Raw genomic sequence first — 13,249 nt, forward strand, 5'->3', positions numbered from 1 at the left:
CACCTTTAGGACCATATTCTTTGTTTGGGCAGCAATGTTCTTCCATAGTTCAGCGGCCCAAACAGGTTTCATCATATCATAGTATCATAGTCTCGTGCGGGTTGGAAGGGACCTTAGAGATCATCGAGTCCAACCCCTGGGATTCGAGCCTCCTGTGTAGCAGAGCGGCACTTCTACCACTTGCGCCACAGGGGGGATTCGAACTCCGGGCCCCAGTGTTGCAAAGAGTCGTCCTTAACCACTGCGCCACCGGGGCACACACGGGTAAACGGGAAGGTTTACCCTTCCGCTGCCAGTTGTTTTGCTCCCATTGCTGCAGCCACCCCCATAAGTCATTGGCCACCATCCATGAGTCAGTATAAAGGTAAAGCACTGGTCATTTCTCCCGCTCAGCAATGTCTAGGGCCAGCTGGACAGCCTTTACCTCTGCAAACTGACTCGATTCTCCTATTCCTTCCGTGGCCTCTGCAACTTGTCGTGTGGGGCTCCACACTGCATCCTTCCATCTGCGATGTTTCCCAACAACGCGGCACGATCCATCAGTGAACAGGGCGAACTTCTTTTCGTTGTCCGGAAGTTCATTGTATGGTGGGGCCTCTTTGGCGCGTGACACCTCTTCTGCTGGTGGTGCTTCAAACTTTTTACCTTCGGGCCAGTCCATGATCACTTCTAGGATCCCTGGACGACTGAGGTTCCCCATCCGGGCCTGCTGTGTGATTAGTGCAACCCACTTACTCCATGTGGCATCTGTGGCATGGTGAGTGGAGGGAACCTGCACTTTAAACATCCAATTCAGCACTGGAAGTCGAGGTGCCAGGAGAAGCTGTGTTTCGGTGCCAGTTACCTCAGAGGCAGCCCAGACCCCTTCATATGCGGCTAAGATCTCCTTCTGAGTTGGAGTGTAGCCCTCCTCCAACCCCCTGTATGCTCTACTCCAGAATCCTAGGGAATTACTACAGCTGTAAATATACCTTATTGTATATGTATGTATTTTTTTTTGTTCATTATAGTCATTTTTCGTATTTGCAACAGAGACAGAAGCGCTGGTTGACGTAAGAATGTCAGCGTTACACAAAGAAGAAATTCTGTTACTTAATTTCAAAGAAATAGCCTGAAGAATTGAATAGCTAATGTAAAGGACTTAAAGAAAACCCCAAGCATGCAAAATCAAAATGTCTACCAAAACTCTATTGGTACTGCCTTAACTCCTGCACAACTAGTGACTGATGACATCTACGCTTTCAAGGGATTTCAACCCATTACAGTTATGTTGTTTTGTTGGTTTTTCGTTAATATAAAAACCTATATCTCTGCACACTCTCCTCAGTGCAGTTTTCCTCAACACACTGAGAAGGAAATCATTAGTCTGCAGTTCAGGTACCGCCTGCCCCGTCCCAAGCTCCGCTCCAGCCCCGCACGGCGGTGAGAGCGGAGCGGAGCGGAGCGGCCGCGGGATGTGGCGCTGATGGGAGCGGGCGATCTCCGCCAACCGCGGAGGCTTAAGGCTTTGTGCGCAGCGCCCAGGGAGCGCTCACGGCGTGTCTTAGGACAAAACGCACGTTTTGGGCAGCGGCTGTAAAAAGCAGAAGACGCGCACGGAACAAATCCGAGCCGCGGCGGTCCGGCCGCAAACGCCCGCGAGGCAACGGCCGTACAACCGCGCGGCCCCTCCGCTCTCCTCCCTCCGCCCGCCCCCGGCAGCGCCCCACGTCCCGCACCGCCCTGCCCCGCCGCAGTGCCGCCCCAGCGCCCGCCCTCCCGGCCCGGCTCCGCTTCTCTTCCCTTCCCGCGTCCGTACCAGCGCCTCACGGCCCGACGGTGAAAGGTTCGCGCATCGGAGACACAGTGACCATGGCAACGGGGCGGGGAGGGCGGGGCCGGGGCAGCGGGGCGAGCCGGGACCCCCTGCCCGGGCGGCGGCAGGGCTCGAGGGCGGCCGGGAACAACGGGGCGCCGCCGCTCCGCCGCGCGGCATTTGGGCGACGCGAAACCCTCCTTTGTGGCTCGGCTGCCGGTGCCTTGTGTTTCATGTCTGCCTCGGCACACCTGGACACGGACGCGCCGTGGGCTGCCTGGCTCAGCTGCCGCTCGTAGAGCCCGGGCTATTGCGAGGGGAGGGGAGAAACAGGGAGAAACAGGAGCTTGGGACGGAGAAACGGGCAAGCTTCATCTTGAGATGGAGGTGAGGGAAAGAGGGCGGCGTAATGACTGACGTGTCCGGCCTGGGCTTGGAAAGCTGTTCTTGGGCGCCGGTCGTTGAGGAAGAAAACCAGGTGAGCTCCCGCTGCCGCGGGCTGTGCAGTCCTGGCGCAGAGGCGCCGCTGCCGGAGGCTGCACGAAGTGGAGGAGGATCGACTTAACGGGCTCAGCGAACAACGCTCCTCATCTGAAAAGTCCCGTAGGCGCCGAGTGCCAAAACAGCAGGAGCGGTTTTGCAGCCCGGTTAACGAGCAGGTTCTGACCTCCCCTTCCTCCTGTCCGCGGGCTTCTTTCAGCGAGAGCCGGCGGTGCGGGACGAGCTCTGGGGCGGTGCTGGGAGCTGAAACCTGCTTTGAGCTGACCCGAGAGCGGGACGGACGGCAGCAAAGCGCCGCGAGCGGGTGGGCTGCAGTTACTGCGGGAAGAGCTGCTCCTGTAATCCCGGAGCGCTCTCGTTCCCGTCGTGTTTGTTTGCTTGTTTTACTAATGAACCGCCGCTTTGATGAATGTTAGAGGGACCGATACTCGGTTTCTTTTTTGTACCCTTTGTTGCAATACGTGGTAGTTATCCGTGCTCCAGAATTACAACTTCCTCTTTCCTTTAAAGAAGAAAAAGGAAAAGAACAGCAACAAATGATGAGAGGGAGATGGGAGCTACGGCCATCGGTGTGGCACTGCTGGGGCTGCGCACATCGCTGGGAGCAGCAGGGGATGGCTGTGGGACAGCCCCAAATCAGCGGCCAGAGCAAAAACTGCAGCATCGCTCACTGAGAAGCATTGCCTGTAAATAGCGGGGCTGGAAGTTACAATCAGACGCATTGAAATCCGTGTTCCTGTTGCAGAGCCGCTCACTGCGAGCTGTGGTACAGATGGGGAGATCCTACCGCGGTTTTGTGTGTTCGCTTCTAGTGACAACTGCCCAGTTCCTGTTCCCTTCTGTCTGATCTGTTCTCTTAGCGATGAGTTCTTCAAACCTGCTGGCACTCCCAGCTGATGTCTGACTGGCCTTAAGCGGTCAGATCACGGAGTGGTGTATAGCCAGCTGCCTTATCTCTGCGTAGAACAATCCAAGCGAGCCAAGCGTTTCCTTTTGCTGGTGCCAGAGATTTCCTTCTCTCCGGGAGCAAGCCGGGATCGGCAGCTCACTGCCAGCAGGTCGGTTGAATTTGCGGGCTGAGGTGCGAATGAGGTGATTTACCACTCGATGGCTTCCAGCGGGGATACCCTCCTGTGTTTCATTCTTGGGTCTGTCATTTGGTTCAGGTGTTTCTCCACGTTCTTAGGATGCATTTGTGCCCGTCTTCAGGAAAAATGCTGCAGTTCTAAGCTGTGTCATCCTAAACGGATCTGGGCAATACCAACAATTCTTATTCTATGTATTAAGTATGCCTTCCATCTTGGGCGTGGGCAGGAGTGCTTATTGCCTGTCAGTACAGGCAGCTGGAAGGTGTGAGCTGATGGAGCTGGCAGATCCATCAGTGGATGGGGTGTCGGGAGGGAGCGGGGTGGCGGCTCTGTCCACCTCTCTAATTTGGAGAGCATCTCAAAACGTTCTTACATTAAATGTATCCCTTGGGAGGAAGGGAACCTTGAATCTGTTGCCCTTCCTTGAAAAAGACTAAGGTGTAAGTTAACGTGTGGACTTGCATTTCCTGGCAGGCACAGATTATTGCAGGGCAACGTGTCACTGTTTGGGGCGAGCTGAGTAATGTCTGTGTACTCTCTGGATGTGATAGAGTGAGGGAATACAAGAAAAGCTGTTGTAAGGGCGGATGGGAAAGTTAGAAAACAAAAACTTGTGAAGGTATATAAGGGATGTGAGAACTTGTAATAAACGATTTGGGTCGTTCACATCTGAGTCCGTGCCTCAAACGCTGCAAATGGCGCCCACTGCGTGGAGCAAATCGAGCCGCGGCTGAGCGAGCCCGGTCCGGCAGCGCCGCCCGACTGAACTTCGGAGACTGTTTGGCGCGCGCCCGCCCCGTTCTGCAGGACAGGAGGTGAGCAGTAGGAACTATGGGGAGCTCACTAACGAGGGAGCAACGAGTACATCTCGAAGTGTTACGATCAGTGTTACTGTATCAGGATCAGCCTATGTCTGCTTCAGCATTAGCTACTCGTAAATGGATAAGCAAAAATGTCCCTGAATTCCCGAAAACCGAGTTCTCTCTCGATGGAGAACTTTGGGAGAAAATCGGCTCAAAACTCTACGAGGCTTCTCTCGCTAAAGACAGAACGGCTGCTAAGCTGTCACCCGTTTGGAGCCGGATAATGGAAGGGCTTCAGCAATTTCGATAAGGGAGAATTTCTTCCGACCATTTCCTGCCGCCCTCCGTCCCAACCCCGCCGCTGCCTCTCGCTGCGGGAAGCGGCCCGTGCCCGGATCCGACTGGCGGCTCCGACCCCCCCCCGATTCGGGGAGACGAAAAACCGCAACCCGCCCCCTCCCCCCCCTCGCGCTCCCGCCGTTCCCTCCTCCCCCGACGTTCGTCGCTCAGCTTCCGCCCTCCGCCCCCCCCACATCGTGCGCTGCTGTGTCTGTGCAGCCGGCGTGTCACGTGGTTAAAGACACGACGGACCGAAACCCGGGGATGGTTGTGACCCGGCCCAGTATATCCGGAAGGCGAATCGGGCGCATTTCCTCCTGATGATAATTTGACGGGAGCAGGAACGACAAATTTCTCTACAGCGTACTGCGGTACTGCGGTGTCTTAGAGCAGTGCAGAAAAGAAGCAATATTAAGGGGTGATACTGAGACATTGCAAGCCTTTCCTGTGTTGTATCAGACGAATCAGGTCCCCTGTTGGGAATCCCTGCCATATGATGAAAGTAAGAATCAGGTAAATAGGGGCCTTTCATGAAGATTAAGTATCCTAGGCTTTGGGGAACATCAGAAGAAAAGGACTAGTGGGACACGTCGACATTGCTATAGTTACAATACAGCTGGGTCTACAGCTAAGTCAATACAGCTGGGTATACCGAAGGGAAAGGTAGCCAAAGAAACTGGCTTTGGCTGATTGAGTAGAGGAGCTGGGTCAAAGCAACCTGAGGAAGACTTCTGACTTCATCCCAACGACCACTGGAGCAAGACCCCCACTGATGGGGCTGACAGAGAAGCAAAGCGAGTGTCAGAGAGTGAGGTGATGGAGGCTTCCTTGATTCCAGATGGTAAAATTCAGGTGGATGGTGAGCCAAAGTACTTAAAAGAGGATTGGAACTTGATAAATGATTTGGAAGGCAGGTAAAAGAGGAAGGATGGGCCTTTACGCCACAAGGGAAAGTAGTTATTCCAGCAGCTATATTATGGGCTGTGGTGATGACTGAACATAGGAAAACTCACTGGGGAGCAGAAGCATTGTATAAATATCTTGTTCAATGAGTAATCGCCCGAAATTTGTATACTACCATTAGACAAGTGACCCAGCAATGTGAAGTTTGTTTACGAAATAATCCTAAAACAGGCCATAAAGCTCAGTTAGGGCAAATAGGAAGAGGAAATTATCCAGGACAACAATGGCAGGTGGATTTTTCAGAGCTCCCAAGAAAAGGGGGGTAGAGATACGTGTTGGTTTTAACAGATACCTTTTCGGGATGGCTTGAGGTATACGCTTGTGTCATGGTTTTGTAATTTTGTAATTTTGCTATCAGTATTCCACATCATAACATCATGTAAAGCATGGATGATTTTGCTGAATGTGCAGTTCACAGAAGAAGACTACATATCCCAGAGAACATCACGGTCAGGGATAAGTCATGGGACCAGGACACTATATAATCTCGTTCCCAGGCTGGAGCTCTCTCTCTCGAACTTCTTGGGGAGTGGGAAGAGTTCCAGCCGTGTCGCCTAGAGTTCACAGTAGGCCTCTCGGTTTTCGGGGACTCTCTGTTTTGTTCGATTTATTAGCCTCAATTATATTATATTGTGTTATCTTATATTCCAATATCATATTTAGTAAAATAAGTTTTCCTCCTTAGATTACTGCTGTTTTTATCCCATCCCCCTTTTTTCCCTTCCTTTCCGAGCCCAGGGGGCCCCATGGGGTGGCTCCTCCCTGTCACGGGAATAGGTAAATCTAGGTAACTTCTTAAGACTTAAGAAGAAAACATGATAGGAGTTGCTTTAGCTTGGCAGGATAATGCTTTTATCCAAATGACAGAAAAATCTTACTCGAATTATGAATATTTCAGATTGCTGGGTATGTACGGCCTTGCCAAGGGATGGAGGAATGGAACTCCCTCAATATGGGATTTCGTCCACCAATTGGACACTGTGGAAAGGAGCAGGAGGTAGACGTCATACACTTACAAGTATAAATAAAGGGACCTAAGTTTGAGTTACAACTCTGGGCAAAATATCACAATGCTTAGGATATATGGTATAGGTAGACCATTAAATGTAGGGGAATTTAATGTGTCCCTATGGAATGGAGTACAATTTGGTAATCTTGAAAGCCCCAGACAAAGTGAGAAAGATGACCCTTGCTAAAATGTCACCTTTTATAAAGGGTCAGAGAAGTGCCCCCTAGGACCAGGGTTGTAGTGGCTTTGTGGTGACGGACAGGCAAGAAAGACTTTGTACCACATACTTCATTTTACAACAAAACAATTCTCCCTCCTGGGATGCTAAGAACTCCTTGGAAGAGGGTGAAGCATGTAAATAACCCCCTTATAGACAGGCCAACTGGCTTTCATAGTTTTGATAGATGGTTCATTCCGCGCCTGGGCGTAAGATGCAATACGAAGCGCTACAAGTAGAAGTTCCAACGTTAAGTAAGGTAGTACTGCAGAATAGGATGGCGCTGGACTTACTAACAGCAAAGGAAGGGGGAGTTTGTGTAGTTATAAATCAGAGCTGCTGTGCTTATGCAGGCTATGTGGGAACGTACTAAAATGCTCCATCAGGTTTCAGTCCATTTGGTTTTACAGAGGTACTGGAAAAGTTAACTGATTGGCTCCCCAATTTTGCTTGGTTAAAACAATTGTTTTTGGCTTGCGTTGCAATATTGGCCTTACTTGTTTTGATGTGTATAATGTTGCGATGTAGGATGTGGCTTTGCAAAGATACAGGAAATAGCTGTGAGGATTGGAAAAGACACAGATTACGGCAGAAGATGGAAAATGGAAGTTATTTTAGAAATTCTCTTTCTAGAAATGGAATTATTTAGTAAAAGATTTCGCTAGATTCAAGAAAAGGGGGGAATTGAAAGTAAGAATCAGGTAAATAGGGGCCTTTCATGAAGATTAAGTATCCTAGGCTTTGGGGAATGTCAGAAGAAAAGGACTAGTAGGACACATCGACATTGCTATAGTTACAATACAGCTGGGATAACACAGCTGGGTCTATAGTTAAGACGATATAGTTGGATATACATAAGGTAGCCAAAGAAACTGGCTTTGACTGATTGAGTACAGGAGCTGGGTTGAAGTAACCTAAGGAAGACTTCTGACTTCATCCCAACGACCACTGGAGCGAGACCCCCACTGCGGACTGCGCATGCGTCAGTAAGAGGGATAGCATGTAAATGAGTTCCCAGATAAACAATGAATATGTTAATGATTTCTCAGAAATTTGATGAATATGTATACGCTTGCTCTATAACTTTCCAACGCTTCTGTCCATTGATGCGAATGATTGGAGGAATGATCCCCCGTGTGCCCAGCGCTGAATAAATGCATACCTGCTTTATAACCTATCTGTTGCAGAAAGGAACCAGGTCGAGACTTGAACTTGTGGGTACTCCAGGGTTGATTTTATTAACAAGCTCAGTGCTCAGTGCAACATGCATACAGAGCTTGGGTCACTCCTAGTGCAATCAAGCTTTACAGAGGTCCTATATTTATATGATTAGGTAAACATTACATCACTTTGTTATTCATTCTTGTGATTAATCAATATATCTTCAGTCCTTCTTTCCCACTGTGTTTCATCCTAGGCCCAGGCTTCATGCTTCACGTGTTACTCCTCTTTTGAACTTGTCCAAAAATTCATTATCTTCTTTCATCCGAGCCATCCGAGCTAGACCAGTCCATTCCATCTATCTTATGGTTAAACTATGCATTTTAACTTATTAACTACTAAATAGCAATGTCAGCACTGTTATTGACCACCTCTGCTGTTTTCTAACTTCACAATAGTCTAACACCCCTACATGGGTCATGGTTCAGGGCTATACAGGTGATACATGGGTAGCATATTGGTTGAGAACTTTACCATTTTCGCTATCACTATCTCTGGTTATAGAGTCTGATTTCTGCACATCAATGAGGAAGTGAAGGAGCTAAGGAAGTCAGTGAGAACATACGGAGTTCAGTCAGCCTTTACATACAATCTTTTGGTTGCAATTGGTGATAGTTATGTTATGACCCCTCATGACTGGAAAATTGTGTTACGAATGATCCTCTCTCCCATGCAATATACTGTGTTCATGACTGAATACCGGGAACAGGCCGCTGTCCAGGCCTTGAATAATTTGAACAACCTAAATCATATTGGCCTAGAGGAACTCATGGGGGAGGGAGTCCGGGCAACACCTCAGGCACAGGCACAGCTGGACAGGCAATGCCTGGAGCAAATTAAGACTTTGCTGTTGCGTGCTGTCCGTCGGGCACCTGATATTAATTCACCTGATGCTTCATTTAATTCAATTAAGCAAGGGTCTACTGAGCCTTACATTAAATTTCTTGACCGATTACAAAATTCACTAGAGAGACAAGTAGAAAATGAAGCCGCCCAAAATGTCTTGCTTAAGCAATTAGCAGTAGAAAACGCAAATGCAGACTGTCGAAAAGTTTTACAGTCCTTAAAGAATTCAGACCCATCAATTACTGACTTGATTAAAGCCTGTCAAGATGTAGGCACAGAAAGTCATAAAATGGCCTTGCTAGCAGATTCACTGGCAACCCAACTCGATGCAGGGACAGCTCAAAAAGTGAAATGTTACAATTGTGGGGAACCAAGTCACGTACAAAGGGACTGTAAAAAGCCCAAGCGAGCAAGTAAAAATGCTTCTGCTATTCCAACTCGACCCTGTCCCTGGTGCAGGAGGGGGCTACACTGGGCGAGAGACTGCCGATCCAAACTCCCTGTTACTGTGCAGCCCTGCAATCTGCCAGGAAACGGCAAGAAGAGCGCTAGACCACGCACTATGACAGCAAATATGGTTCTGACTCAGCCAGACGCTGTCTGGCCAGCTCACTCAGACCAGCCACCGCTGGCAGTGCAGGAGTGGATTTGTCCACCACCCAGTCAGTGACGCTGACTGATAGCACCGTGACTCTCATTCCAACAGGGGTAATGGGTCCCCTTGGGGACGGCGTAGTGCCCTCTTGTTAGGACATTCTTCTGTTACAAGGATGGGACTTTTTGTTTTACCTGGAGTTATAGATGCTGACCATACCGGGGAAATTAAGATAATGACATGGACACCTTTCCCCCCCTGTTTTATTCCAAAAGGCCAAAAAATAGCACAATTAGTCCCTTTTCATTCTATGACCGAACCTGATATTAGAGATAGAACCAGTGGATTTGGGAGAACAGATAAACCTGTTGTGCTATGGACCACACAACTGTCAAAAGACAAACCATTATTAACATGCTTAGTAAATGGCAGACAGTTTTTAGGACTAGTGGATACTGGAGCTGATGTTACCATCATTAAGTCCAGTGACTGGCCCTCTGAATGGCCACTAAAAGATCCTAATTCTGCTATTGTGGGGGTTACAGCAGCCAAAACAAAGTGCCCGAATTTTATCTTTTGAAGGGCCTGATGGTCGCATTGCTCATTATGCTCCTTACATTTTGCCAATTCCCTGTACTTTGTGGGGTTGTGATCTCTTAAGTCAGTGGGGTATGATTTTGCAGACAAATTTTCCGTGAGGGCCATTGATCAGTAGCAACTTATACCCTTAGCTTGGAAAACAGAACAACCTATTTGGGTAGATCAGTGGCCCTTAAGAAGGGAAAAGTTGCTGCACTTACATGAATTAGTTCAAGAACAGCTAGCTGCTGGTCACATAGTGCCTACTACCAGCCCTTGAAATACTCCAGTTTTTGTTATCCTCAAGAAGAGTGGAAAATGGAGGCTCTTACAGGACTTGTGTGCTATCAATGCAGTAATTGAGCCTATGGGAGCATTGCAGCCTGGTCTTCTTTCACCCTCAGTGTTACCCTCAGATTGGCCTATAGCAGTCATTGTTTTAAAAGACTGTTTTTTTACCATTTGGCTTCATCCAAAAGATGTGCCACGATTTGCTTTCTCAGTACCCTCCATCAACCTACAAAGCCCTGCTCAGCAGTATCATTGGACAGTATTACCACAAGGAATGCTTAATAGTCCAACAATATATCAATTGACTGTAGCAAATGCATTACAACTAGTACAAAACGCTAGACCTCATGTCCTTATTTATCATTGCATGGATGATATTTTAATAGCAGCAGAGCAAGAAGAGGGTCTAAAGGACGCTTTACTGCTCGTCCGGGAGGCAGTCCAATCTATCGGCTTACAAATAGCAGAAGAAAAAGTGCAACTTAGTTCTCTATGGAAATATCTAGGATGGAAAATTGCATCTCACACTATCCAGCCACAAATCCTCAAAATAGTACCTCACGTACGGACATTAAACGATCTGCAAAAGTTATTAGGAACCATCAATTGGTTGTGGCCACTTTTGGGAATTACTACTCAAGAGCTGCATCCTTTATTCAAACTACTCAAAGGAGACCCAGATCTAACTTCTAAAAGACAATTAACACCAGAAGCACAACAATGCTTAGACTCTGTAATAACATCAGTGCAACATCGATATAGCCATCGTGTTTGTTAATCACTTCCAGTACATCTCATAATAATATCCAACTTCTATCAGCTATACAGCTTGTTATGTCAATGGGATACCTCAAGAAAGGATCCTCTCATTATCCTTGAATGGTTATTTTTACCGCATACATTTTCAAAAACTATTACAGCACGAGTGGAAATGTTTCCTCTGCTAATACAGCAAGGTTGACATCGTCTACAAATTCTATAAGCTCTTGACCCTGATTGCATATTGTTATGGTTTTGCAATTTGGTTGGTGTTGGTATTCCACATCAGAACACCATGCCTCATAATGGGAGTAAAGGGGACAAGTTTTTTTTTCTGTGAACTGCCTTAATGGGCATGTGGGGAGGGGCACCGGAAGGGAAGTGAGGAAGGGTCGGGGTTGCTGGCCCGGCTCCCTGCGAGGAGAAAACGTGGTCAGAGCTTCCTGCCTTCCACAGCTCCATCGGTGAGATTGGGGACTTGGTATTCTCTTTGTTGAAACTCTCTTGTTGTTTGTTTAGTGTTATTAGGTTATTAAACTGCCATTCGTTCTCAGATCACCTTTTTTCTCCCTTATTTTTTGTTAGACCTAATCGCAATCTTCCTTCCCTTCCCCTCTCCCGAAACGCACGTGGCCGGGCCGGGCTGCGCCGCGCTGTGCCGATAGAGAAAAGGGGGGGGGGGGCTTTTGTTCCTGCTGCCCCGGGTTTGTGCCCACTGTCCCGGAGTGAGCTCTAGAGAGAACTCCGTGACACATATACGTACCCGCTACTAAAAAAGATTTAGATTGGATGCTTGCGCAGTCACTTGCTTTTCAGACTGCTATGGCAGACTATACTGGACAATTGTCCACCCATCCTCCCAAACATCAGTTACTGCATAATTTGGCTGATATCCCCCTTACTACTAATAGTTTACTTTCACATGTTCCAGTACCTAATGCTGTTACTGTATTTACAGATGGTTCCGGCAAGACACACCAAGCAGTGGTTCTCTGGCGTGCGACTGCTACACGATGACAGTCAGACGTACATGTTGTTGATGGATCACCTTGTCATCAATTTATAAGCAATGAGCCAATAATGTTCCAATTATAAACTTTTATTAATTGTAGCGGGTAACAAAAAGGCAATTCAGCGCTGGGCGACAGGGGGATTATCGTTCCTCCAACTGCCGCGCCGTCCCGTCCCTTGCAACTTCTTTTGTATTGTCCATCCCGAGCGTATTGTCCTTTAATTGGTCGGTCGTGATCGTGCGACTTGGTGTGTCATTCCTTGGTTGGTCCTTCCGTGAAACTTTGTATCCATCGGGGCGCGCTTTGCCTGTAACTATACAGAGTACACAATCTACCCATAAAATTAGAGTGTTCTGCAACCCTTGTGGCCTCCATATTCCACCATCACATCCTGGTCCTAATGAACAAGCACTCCACCACAATGCTACCACATCCCGGTCTTAATGAGCAAACATTTTATCACAGTCCCCTCTTTTCTTTTATTGTACTATTTTGTTTTGCTCATTAAACCGTTTTAGTTCTTGTCGACTCCATTCTAAGACGTCTTCTTCTAGTTCCCCATCAAGGGGTTCATATCTTTCTCTAATTACCATTAGGTGGGCTGCCTCTAGCCTGTTCTTAACGATAACGATTAGTCTATTTAAAATACAGGGTCCAAAGGTCAAACCTAATATTATCATAATAACTGGTCCCATTATTGTGGATAATAATGTAGTGAACCAGGAGGAACCATTAAACCAACTCTCATACCAACTTCTTTGAGACTCCTGGGCTCTTTTTCTTTGTTCTAACTGTTTTCTTAGTTCAGCCATTGTATCTATTGCTACCCCCGTTTGATCAACGTAGGTGCAACATTGTTCTTTAAGAGCCACACATAGTCCCCCTTGCTGCAATAGGAGAAGATCCAACCCCCTTCTATTTTGTAACACTACTTCTGATGGGACCACTTAAATGGCTCATGTGTCTGTACCTCTGTACCCCAACCCTCATTAATGAGACTTAATATTATTATCAATTGAGCTAGTTTTAGATAGGCAGTTTTCCCACTGCAGTAGTGAGTCTTTAATTGTTCGGGGGAGTTATTTCCAGTCTTGGGGTATCTTCTGGATCCTAAATCTTTGGATTCATTCATAATGGAGCAGACCCCTCCACATGTTTTATCTCCTCTGCCTCGCCCATCGACTCGGTTGCCTCAAGCCATGGGGTGTATAATCTTCTCGGCAGCAAGAG

The 13,249-nt window shown here is 47.8% G+C and overlaps 1 long non-coding RNA gene across 1 annotated transcript; it reads left to right on the plus strand.

Moving 5' to 3' along the window:
• The first annotated feature begins 1,732 nt into the window (after window positions 1-1,732).
• On the plus strand, window positions 1,733-12,772 carry LOC146758671 (uncharacterized). The gene is made up of 2 exons (XR_014933771.1): window positions 1,733-1,825; window positions 11,965-12,772. It is a non-coding gene; the product is annotated as an uncharacterized LOC146758671 (long non-coding RNA).
• Window positions 12,773-13,249: the final 477 nt, after the last annotated feature.

The sequence above is a fragment of the Coturnix japonica genome, chromosome 13 (genome assembly GCF_054131305.1).
Source record: "Coturnix japonica strain WE chromosome 13, WE-NBRP24, whole genome shotgun sequence".
Lineage (NCBI taxonomy): Eukaryota > Metazoa > Chordata > Aves > Galliformes > Phasianidae > Coturnix > Coturnix japonica.